Source organism: Monodon monoceros, unplaced genomic scaffold (assembly GCF_005190385.1).
Source record: "Monodon monoceros isolate NGI ecotype Baffin Bay Population unplaced genomic scaffold, NGI_Narwhal_1 Super_Scaffold_12, whole genome shotgun sequence".
NCBI lineage: Eukaryota > Metazoa > Chordata > Mammalia > Artiodactyla > Monodontidae > Monodon > Monodon monoceros.
Genome location: NW_021703768.1, coordinates 25824426 through 25836451, shown reverse-complemented (window position 1 = coordinate 25836451; position 12026 = coordinate 25824426). Strand labels below are relative to the sequence as shown.

The 12026-nt window shown below is 39.6% G+C and overlaps 1 pseudogene across 1 annotated transcript; it reads right to left on the bottom strand.

Annotated features, from left to right (window-relative positions):
• Positions 1-2523: 2523 nt before the first annotated feature.
• On the bottom strand, positions 2524-5149 carry LOC114892898 (annotated as a pseudogene). Its single transcript, XR_003792789.1, has 2 exons — positions 5142-5149; positions 2524-3150 (listed from the first exon to the last, which is right to left on the bottom strand). The product of XR_003792789.1 is annotated as a high mobility group protein B3 pseudogene (transcript).
• Between the last annotated feature and the right edge of the window lie 6877 nt (positions 5150-12026).

Below are 12026 nucleotides of genomic sequence, written 5' to 3'. Positions count from 1 at the left end.
TGGTGAGTGCTGGTCAGCATCGATCCTCTGTGCGGGAATCTCTCCACTTTGCCCTCCGCACTCCTGTGGCTGCGCTCTCCTCCGAGGCTCTGAAGCTCCCCCCCTCCGCCACCCGCAGTCTCCACCTGCGAAGGGGCTTCCTAGCGTGTGGAAACCTTTCCTCCTTCACAGCTCCCTCCCGCTGGTACAGGTCCCGTCCCTATTCTTTTGTCTCTGTTTATTCTTTTTTCTTTTGCCCTACCCAGGTACGTGGGGAGTTTCTTGCCTTTTGGGAGGTCTGAGGTCTTCTGCCAGCGTTCAGTAGGTGTTCTGTAGGAGTTGTTCCACGTGTAGATGTATTTCTGATGTATCTGTGGGGAGGAAGGTGATCTCCACTTCTTACTCTTCTGCCATCTTGAAGCTCGGATCCTTGGTTAGCATTCTTATTACTAATGCTTTTACCTATTTAGCTGGTAAATTCTTTCTTTCTTTTTCTTAGCAGTTGTTTTCTTTTCCCCCCAGGGTTTTTCTCTTGTTCTTTCGATTGAAACATATTCCTCTGTCTTCTACTTTTGCTCAGCTTTCTCTGTCTGTATGAAAGTAAGTGAAGCCATTACCTGTTGTGGTCTTGAAGAGGTGTCCATGTGTGGGAGTGTCCCTATACTGTCTCTGTGCCCAGTGGCATTGGTAGGAGAGCTGGATCTGATATGAACACAAGTCATGTCTTTCCCCAGGATATGCTGGCAAGTATCACCTCGGTAGTAGGTGGGACTGAAGATGCAGGGGCTACAGCCAGAGCCAGCTGTGGGCAGGGGCTTCTTTTCTGCCTACTGGGCAGACCACCCTATGGGGGATGGGGGCGGGTCCCACATTGCTGGTCAGAAGCCCTGAGGGCTTGGTTCAAGCTGGTTCTTTTCTCTTTAAGCGTGTGCTCTCCCCTCTCTCTGCACTAGCACCCTTACCCCAGAGGGGAGCAGTGCTGAGCAAGAGGGACTAGGGCAGGTGGCTCAGCATGGATCTGGGCAGGGGCTGTGGCTGTGCTGGCTGCAGTCAGGAACCTGGGCTGATTCTGATGTGCTACCTGTGTGAGCACCAGTGATAGCTGTCCCCACCCTGCTCAGATGCTGCTCCTGGTCTAAGCTACCTTTGTCCCTCACAGCTGAGGTTTCCCTCGGCCACGGCAGTCCTTGCCCCAGTGTAGAGCTGCACTGAGAAGCAAGGAGCCACAGTGGGCTATTGGTTCAGGCTGTGGTATGTGCTGGGCTGGTTGAGAAAGATCAGGCAGCGTCCTGTGCAGTTTCAATCCTCCCTCTCTGCCCTGTCTCAGGAGTAACCAAGTATGTGTGCACTCCTCACTAGTGGGGTTCAGGCTTCCTACAGCCCTCATGTTAGTCTTGCCAGCCCTCCAGCCAAGGGAACTTGTCTTCCTGGTTTTGGGCCCCAGGTCTGGGGTGCCCAATATGTAGCTCAAACCAATCACTCCCCAGGGATGATCTCTGTCTGTGTAATCCCCCTCCTTTTCTGAGTCCCCTCCCAGGACAACCAACCTGATTGGTTCTCTTCCCTTCCTACTCAGTTCAGCGTGGGTCTTTCTTATAGCCTTGGTTGTAGAGAAGTCTTTCTGCTAATCTTCAGTTAGTTTTCAGTCAGAATTGTTCCACATGTAGATGTATTCTTTTTAATGTAATACTATTTATTTAACTTCAAAAACATTTCAGCATTCTAAACATACAAAAAAAAAATAACAGAACATTGCAGATAATGTTTAGTACAGAAGGTTCTTGAACTTTCATCAATGCAGTGGCTCTTGGCTTTGCTGACAATGAAGAGTTCTGTGGTTTGTTTAAAAAACAAACAGTTTAAAACTACTGCACTTCAACTTAAAAGGATCCAAAACACGTCTCATGCCAGCTGACCCCCCACCCCTTTCCACAGCTAAGAATGACAGCGGGATGCTATGTCTCTATATACAGAAACAAGACAACCTGAAGCCAAATGGATGCCCACTGCAGTGTCCACAGGTCCAGCCCCACAGTGCACGCCCTGAGCTACGGCCCTTCCGGAAGGCATCGCTCCTACAGCCTCCACGCCAAGCAAGGAGCGTCAAGAGTGTGTCTCGGTTGCTTTGTTCTTTTTAGAAACTATAGATATATACAGTTGAGATCTCAGGATTCCTAGCCAATGACCAAAGAGTTAACACAACCACCTCACCAATTAAAAAAAAAAAGAAAATGCCAGAAACATCTTTAAATGCCTTGTCACACCAACAGCAAAGTGCACAGAGTGAGAGGAACACGAGAGCCTTTCCATTTTAAACATGTTTGGAAATATGTACAACTTTGATACAGTTTCCGGGTGCTCCAGACACCCATGGCCACTTCATGTAAACCACTGACAATTGCTAGGGCACTTTGAGAGACTACGATATGATCATGATCCAACTAAGTAATTAAACCTAATTACCAGACACGTCTGGTAACAGACACGTCTCGGGCAAGAGGTGTGTCAATCCCGGCGCTCCCTACTCTAAGGTATTCACAAGGAGACAGGTCAACAGTTTTTTTTTATTCATCCTCTTCCTCCTCCTCTTCTTCGTCCTCGTCTTCTTCATCTTCCTCTTCCACCTTTTTCCGGGAAACTTTAGCAGGACCCTTGGCGCCATCAAACTTCCCTTTAGACTTACAGTCTGCGACATCCTTCTCGTATTTCTCCTTCAACTTTGCTGCCTTGTTGATGTATGGCTGCTTCTCGCTGTCACTTAAGTTATTCCACATCTCACCCAGCTTCTTTGCCACATCTTCAGTAGAGATGCCAGGGTTTGTAGATTTGATCTTGGGGCGGAATTCAGAACAGAACAGGAAAAATCCAGACGGTGGCCTCTTGGGGGCATTTGGGTCCTTCTTCTTCTTGCCTCCCTTAGCTGGTCCATAATCCTTCATTTCCCGATCATAGTGCACTTTATCTGCCTTTGCCATTTCATCAAATTTAGACTTCTCTTTCCCAGACGTTGTCTTCCACCTCTCAGAGCATTTCTTGGAAAATTCTGCAAAATTGACAGGGACCTTGGGGTTTTTCTTCTTATGTTCCTCTCTGCACGTCTTCACAAAGAAGACATAAGCAGACATCTTGCCCTTTGGTTTCTTGGGATCACCTTTAGCCATCTTGACTGTACTGTTCGCTAGTCTGGGAAGCGCAGGGCTCGATGCACGGCTCAGCGCTCCACAGCCTGGCGCTAGCTGCCTGCACGAGAGCCGCCTGATTGGCCAGCGGGCTCCGCTGTAGTTGTATTTTTTGTTTGTTTGTTTGTTTTGCGGTACTCGGGCCTCTCACTGTTGTGGCCTCTCCCGTTGCGGAGCACAGGCTCGGGACATGCAGGCTCAGTGGCCATGGCTCACGGGCCCAGCCGCTCCGCGGTATGTGGGATCTTCCCGGACCAGGGCACGAACCCGTGTCCCCTGCATCGGCAGGCAGACTCTCAACCACTGCGCCACCAGGGAAGCCCTGTAGATGTATTTTTGATGTGTTTGTTGGGGGAGGTGAGTTCCACATCCTCCTACTCCACCATCTTGATCTTCTCTCCTAAGTGCCAATATTTTTTAAAAATAAATCTCTCAATTTTATCTTTTCTTAAATGTATTTATAACTAGTAATTTCTAGTTAAATTATTTATAATATTTGACTGAGTCTCTCTTTCTTTAATAAACAGTCTCCTATAACCTTAATCTTGTTTCGAGAGTTTCTCTTTACATGCTAGTCTTAAAAGAAACTAGGTAGTCCCATGTTTCCAGCATCCATCCCTAATGGAGGTTGTATTTACTCTTACATCTCACTTTCCTTACAGCTGTGAAGTGGAAGATATTTCTTCCTAGCTCCCCATGTCTTCTCTTTCTTGCAAAAATTCTGTATCACTGAGGCTTCTGCAGTAGTTCTGTACCTTATTCACTACTTTCATCTCCAAACATTCTAGAAATTCCCATTATTTCTTGAAGACCTTAGGCTCTGGATCACATCTTTCTACTTCAGCCCAGCATCTGTCATCATTTTTGTTGGCCTCTAAATCCCTGTGTATCACTAGTATAAATCTTGGCCTCCAAATTCATGACTCTTTCCCTCTTATGACCATTTTCTTAATTTCATTTTCGCCATCAGTCTCTATTGTCTTCAACTCTGACCCCCAAAACCTCAAATGCAAATATCACACTCAATGACCCCAATCTTCTCTCTGCCATAGTCCTTGCTCAATAATCTTACTACAGCAATTTCTCAATAACATCTTGATCTCAAATCCAGTGATGCCACAGTTTCTCATTATTCTATAGTCATATCTCATTCTTCCCTCTCCTTTGGCAGAGCTTGTGTTTCAAATGCATCATTATAATTGCTCATTTTCCACTATCTTTTCACTATTCATGGAAGTTTATACTTCCATTCTTGAGTCCATGGTCCATTATTTTATCACTCTCTTAAACATAACTTAAAAATTTCACCTCTTTCTTAATATTTCTATAAAATACCAACCATGATGAATTCAATAATTTATCTTCTCAGTACCTGCACTCAAGCACCTGAATGAAAATTGGGAGAATATCACCTTTCACTTGAAGTTAATCATACCAAACATTTGATTTGGTTGACCACTTCCTCACCTTGAAACACTTCTCTTTCTTGATTTTAAGACCTTTATTTTCTATCTAAACTCTACACATGTCATCTAGTTCCCCAAATGTCAGTACTGTCTATGTTACAAAAAATTTCAATTATATGTCCCTGGCTCAAATTCCTCTTCTGAGTTTAGGCTTCACATGTGTCTTATAGGCGTGCCAAGATTAATATGGCCAAAAGTTAACTCTTTTTTTCTTCTTTCAGTTTTATTGACTTGTAATTAACGTAAGTTTAAGGTGTACAGCATAATGACAACTTACATATATTGTATAAGCTGACTCTTGATTTCTCCCAAACTGAATCCTTCTTAAATATTTCTTATCTCACCAAATGGCACCACTGTTCTCTCGTTTGTTCAATCCCTGTTTCTTTTCTCTTCCTCATCCCCCACATTCAATCCAGTGCCAGTTCTGTTGATTTTAATTCTAATACGTACCTTGAAAGATATCATCCCAGCTCTCATCCCCTTTTGCTTAGATATGACTGTGGCAGCCTCTGACTTGCATTCTTCCTTTTATTGCTCCTCTACAACCAGAGCAATATTTTTATAGCATACATATGATAATGACACTTTCCTTTATTCAAAAGCCCCTCCAATTTCACCTGGTTCTACGATTACTGAAACTGTTGCCCCCTGACAATTTCAACATCCTCACCTCCTTCTGTTTCCCCCTTTCAACTGCACTGACTTCACTTCTCTCCTTCAAACCTGTCAAGTTCTACATGGCTTCAGTGCTTTTGCAAAAACAATTCTTCCTTCAGGGCCTTTGCACAATCCCCTATTTAGGGCTTTTGCATACACAATCTACCCTTCCCTTTTCGAAGCTGTCTCCTTTTCATCCATCATATCCTAACTAAATAGTGCCTCCTAAAATTGTTCTTCCTATCATATCTTAGGAAGTACGGCTCCCACTTCCAACCCAGTATTTTCTTTTTATGATGAAAACCCTCTCATTTCTTTTCTAGCACTCACACAAGTTTTAAATAATAGCATTATTTATTTGTTGATTATTGTTATTATTATGTGCTTTTCCCATTGTATTGAAAAATATCTATGAAGGCAGGGTCATATATTTTACTAATGATAGCATGCTGGTTTTAACCACAATGCTTGACATTTGATATTGGTTAATTAAAATGTATTTGAATCATTAAATGAGTACATGTGTTTTCATAGAAAATATATAATTGGTTAGTTGTATATAAGTGGTAAGACTCAGCTGACAGTTACTGGGCTTCACAGATTTAATATAGGACACCACATTTTACTTAGTGTCATTAACTTTAAATTTTAGATATCTGTTTAGAATAAATTAATCCTCCTAGTACTGGCTTGGAATTTTTTAACTAAAAAAAAAAAACTGAAAGCAAAGGTTATAGATGTAAATTTCCTCCTCTATTAAAACTCTACTTGTTCTTTAATGTCAAATGTGTATTTCTTCTGCACTCTGAAAACTTTGACCACCTTTGTCTTCACTCACCTTTCCTCCTCTCAACTCTTACAGCTTTCATTCTCAGTAACGCTTATTCAGGACTCATATTCTGTTTTGAATTGTTGATCATATTTTGAAAAATTTATGCCTTGACTCTAGAAGTAGAGTGTACTTATTTTCAAATCCCACAATTACTTTAGCACCCAATAATTACTGACTGTCTAATAGTCAGGAAATTGCATCATCCATCACTTTATTTATGCTATTTATAAGTGCCATCTGAGATCACAATTATCAAGTTAAGTCAGTGATAGGTAATTTCACACACATGTAAATTCATATAATCAGGATAAGGATATTATGGGGAAATATCCTTTACCAGCCTTCAGATATTACCTTACCTCATTAGTCATCTTTCTATCTACAGCCGGGCTTCATGATTGAACAACAGACTTTGTTTCACACTCCGTATCTATCAATTGGTCATTGTTTTAGGGTAGTTGTGGTTTGAGAGGTCCAGTGGTACTCCTTGTGTTCTATTGCAGGTAGTAATCCCAGCACAAATTCTGGCTCATAAAATGTATTCAACTAATCTTGGTTAAATAAATCATTTACTAGTATGTGACTTAAGATGCTTAATGGCATTGCTACAGCCACTGATATTACCACCAATAGCAGTAACAGCAGCAGCAAAAATCCAACATTATACATCATTTGAAATCACTTGTACTGTTCCTGTCTTCTCTAGTCTGTCAGAGAATAACATCAGAGAAAAACAGTGTGCATATTTCTTTGTCTTTTGATCACAACCTCAATAATATTTCCCCAGGTCTCTCTGTTAATAGTGACATGCCTATACTTTGCTTCACCTGTGAAGAAGCTGTCTGAGAACTGATGGATCTGGATGAGAGGGTAGCCAATTAGGTAATGACCTCCAGCAAGAGCGGACTCTGTAGAACAGTCGCCTTTGAACTGTGTAGAGTTGAACTAAAGGGCACAGCAGTTGCATAAATCAGAGAGAAAAGGACAAGGTTACACCTGTAGGTTGACTCAACAGCTATATTTTCTCTGCTCAAATAGTAGAGTAGTATAATGATAGCTAATACAATACTCAGATTAATTAAGTAATCTTGACTTCAATTATTTAGATAACTCAAGAGAGTAGGGAATTGTATCCAAAATTAAAGCGTTAATTTCAGAAATGGAGACATGGCCCTAAAGGGTTTCTATTAGAAAATAACTCATAGGGAGTCTGTTATTAAGTGACTTAACACTTTGAGGGCAAAGAACACTATCAGCAGGACCAGTAGCTATAAATTTAAAGCCAGGGATCTAATATGAAATTTATTAAGTAGATATAGAGAACATGTCACAAATAAGTTTGTAGATATCTTTCTGTAAGAAATTTTTTTCTAACTACTTGTTCGTTTTCTGAACTTGGCTCTGACTTGATGAAAGGAACTGACTAGTCAAAGGAAAAGATGAGTCTGTGCCCAACTGGTCTTATATATTATTGTTAATTTTTTTTTTGCCATAACAGAGATCACCCATGGTTTATAATTTGTACAAAAGTAGTGTGCTGAAACTAGAGATGCACTATGGACAAAACCTCTTGCTACTCCCAAGTGTGTGTACATTTATCAGCAGGCATCTCAGAATCTATTTTTCTTTACTGATGTGCTTCTCTTGTCTTCAGAATAGCTACAAATTAAATTAATTGCAATAGTGTTATCACTTTAATGAGAAATAATAAAATGTGAAAAGTCAAGTTTTTATTATGCAATTATATTTCTTTCTTAGCATTTAAATACAGTGGAATTGACTTGCAGCTGATCCTCAGGGTCCAGGGAAAATTTTGTAAAGGTAACAATTACTTAGGAAGTTAGCTGTACCATGAGTTTATCATTTTAAACTCTCTCTCTGAAGATGTAAACTGAGCCCTTAGAAACCTAATTCAACCATCCAAAATATATAGAAGTTCAAAGTATGAAATAAATTGTATCTTTCATCAATCCTATTAATTTTTAAATTTAAGATACCCACTTTTATTATGCTCATTTGTTCTAGAAAGTCAATGATTATTTAAATTTTAAAATTTTCACAGTAACATGATGCTTCATATACTTGGCATGTGAACACATATTCAATACAATTCAATACTGAATATATTGAATTAATAAAGGTATAAGATCAAACTAAGGAAATAAAGTAAAAGTATAAAATGAGCCCTTATTTGTGAACGAATACAGATTACTTTTAGAACATTTTGGGTATGTTGTATCTTAGATAATGATAATTTATACATGTATGGTGCTTTTTAGTTTACAAAGTACTTCTATAAACATTTTTCTTCTCCAGTAAGCCCTGTGGGAAGGGCTAGGCAGGTTTTTGTTGTTTTTTTTTCCTCTTTTTTCCTTAACGTCTTTATTGGAGTATAATTGCTTTACAATGTTGTTAGTTTCTGCTGTATAACAAAGTGAATCAGCTATATGCATACGTATATCCCCATATCCCCTCCCTCTTTCATCTCCCTCCCACCCTCCTTATCCCACCCCTCTAGGTGGTGCAAAGCACCGAGCTGATAGCTCCCTGTGCTATGCAGCTGCTTCCCACTAGCTGTCTATTTTACATTTGGTAGTGTATATATGTCAATGTTACTCTCTCACTTCGTCCCAGCTTACCCTTCCCCCTCCCCTTGTCCTCAAGTCCATTCTCTACGTCTGTGTCTTTATTTCTGTCCTAAGCAGGTATTTTTATTACCTAAAAAGAAACTGAGTCACAGAAAGGTTATTTGATCACTTCACACAGCTAATAGGTAGCAGAACCAGGATCTGACAGAACATAGAGTCACTCTATAAATACCATCACATTCATTTTCCCCTAACAGCCAACAGTATTGTCTATAAACACTCTTAATAGATTGACTGTTTTAGAAAGATATATTCCTTAAGATTTCATCAAATTTTGCCAAATAACTTGGTAGGTTTTTCATGTGATAATTTGTGCAGTAACTTGTTTTTCACTAAACTGTACCCTCAAGATTTATCTCTCTGTATTTAAGTAGATATATGTTTCAAGGATTGTGTCCTCTGGCTTCCATCAGGGATAAGTGACAGCTGTCTGTGCATGAATGAAGCACAAAGGCTGTTTTCCATCAACGGAGGAAGAGATCATTGCTTTTCACCCTCATCCTTTGAAGTATTTAATTTTACAGCCATCTGAGTCAACTTTTATTCTTTTAGCATGTGTTCTAGAATTTTAAAAGGAAAGAAGGCAGAAAAGTTCAACACCTAAGTAGACAGCTTTGTCAAATGTTACTCCCACATTGTTTTACAAGGTTCTTTTTGTTCTGTAGTAAATGGCAGTGTCTTTCACTGAAGGAGTAATTTATAAATATCTCCTTTTGGTTTAGACTTCTATGTTCCTTATAGAACTCTTAAATTTGGTTCAGAATATATTTTTCCCTCTTGGGAAATAAGAGTAGAACATTTTGTTCTCTGATATTAACTCAATGTATCGCTATTAAATAGATGCTACAGAGGTGGAAAATGGACATGCAAAAATCATTCTTCAGGTTTCTTTCCACTTTTGAAAAATGGTGAGGTTAGAAGGAACATGATCTCTTCTGAGTTCTGGCCGGGAAAGATATAAGGAGCAGCCCCTGACATTCAGAAGCCCGCCTGGCACTCACAGCAGGTCATGTTATTCTCTAAGTAGGCATAAACTATCTCACAGAATACCAACCTCAGACAAGGTTACTCTGAGATCATGATAAAAGGAGATAAAGCAAGGCCACTTCATAATTCTGTCTAAGCACAGACAAAAACAAGGTCGCTCTGCCACCCACAAAATATCAAACACCCCCTTACTCATCCAGAATTCATGACTGCTACTTCTTTATCAATTACAGTTTTATCTTCATTCTTGTCTCCACTCCTTGTCAATTAGGTTTGTTGAGATATACAATCATGGAAGTTCCCCTGTTTTCTGAAAGCATGCAATCTTGTGTGAACCCCTGCTTCCTTAGATCCTCTTGCTCCAAATCAGCCAATCAAAACCAAAATCCAATGAAAGGTTCTTTTTAACCATCTCTTAGACACCCCATGATTCCCAATATAGTAAGTATTAAATCAAACCTCTCTCAACTAGAATTGTATTCCTGGTGATCTTTGGCTGCAGGACATTTACACATTTTTGCTCTTTGTCTCAGTTTGTTACTAGTTATTTGAAATTGAGCAAATTATTTAGGTACTCTGGTCTTTGTTTTTTCTCTATAAAATGGAGATGTTTATATTTACCATAAGATTGTTAAGGTGTTTGTTGAGATAAGCAATTTAAAGTACCCTAATTGTGCGGTAACACAGGAATTAGTATTATTATTTCTCTCATTTTTTAAAAAAACATCTTTATTGGAGTATAATTGCTTTACAATGGTGTGTTAGTTTCTGCTTTATAACAAAGTGAATCAGTTATACATATACATATGTTCCCATATCTCTTCCCTCTTGCGTCTCCCTCCCTCCCACCCTCCCTATCCTACCCCTCTAGGTGGTCACAAAGCACCGAGCTGATCTCCCTGTGCTATGCGGCTGCTTACCACTAGCTATCTATTTTACGTTTAGTAGTGTATATATGTCCATGCCACTCTCTCACTTTGTCACAGCTTACCCTTCCCCCTCCCCATATCCTCAAGTCCATTCTCTAGTAGGTCTGTGTCTTTATTCCTGTCTTACCCCTAGGTTCTTCATGACATTTTTTTTTCTTAAATTCCATATATATGTGTTAGCATACGGTATTTGTCTTTCTCTTTCTGACTTACTTCACTCTGTATGACAGACTCTACGTCCATCGACCTCACTACAAAAAACTCAGTTTCGTTTCTTTTTATGGCTGAGTAATATTCCATTGTATATATGTGCCACATCTTCTTTATCCATTCATCCGACGATGGACACTTAGGTTGTTTCCATCTCCTGGCTACTGTAAATAGAGCTGCAATGAACATTTTGGTACATGACTCTTTTTGAATTATGGTTTTCTCAGGGTATATGCCCAGTAGTGGGATTGCTGGGTCATATGGTAGTTCTATTTGTAGTTTTTTAAGGAACCTCCATACTGTTCTCCATAGGGACTGTACCAATTCACATTCCCACCAGCAGTGCAAGAGTGTTCCCTTTTCTCCACACCTTCTCCAGCATTTATTGTTTCTAGATTTTTTGATGATGGCCATTCTGACTGGTGTGAGATGATATCTCATTGTAGTTTTGATTTGTATTTCTCTAATAATTAATGATGTTGAGCATTCTTTCATGTGTTTGTTGGCAATCTGTATATCTTCTTTGGGGAAATGTTTATTTGGGTCTTCAGCCCATTTTTGGATTGGGTTGTTTGTTTGTTTGATATTGAGCTGCATGAGCTGCTTGTAAATTTTGGAGATTAATCCTTCATCAGTTGCTTCATTTGCAAATATTTTCTCCCATTCTGAGTGTTGTCTTTTCATCTTGTTTATGGTTTCCTTTGCTGTGCAAAAGTTTTTAAGTTTCGTTAGGTCCCATTTGTTTATTTTTGTTTTTATTTCCATTTCTCTAGGAGGTGGGGCAGAAAGGATCTTGCTGTGATTTATGTCATAGAGTATTCTGCCTATGTTTTCCTCTAAGAGTTCGATAGTTTCTGGCCTTATATTTAGGTCTTTAATCCATTTTGAGCTTATTTTTGTGTATGGTGTTAGGGAGTGATCTAATCTCATACTTTTAAATGTAGCTGTCCAGTTTTTATAGCACCACTTATTTAAGAGGCTGTCCTTTGTACACTGTACATTCCTGCCTCCCTTATCAAAGATAAGGTGACAATATGTGTGTGGGTTTATCTCTGGGCTTTCTATCCTGTTCCATTGATTTATATTTCTGTGTTTGTGCCAGTACCATACTGCCTTGATTACTGTAGCTTTGTAGT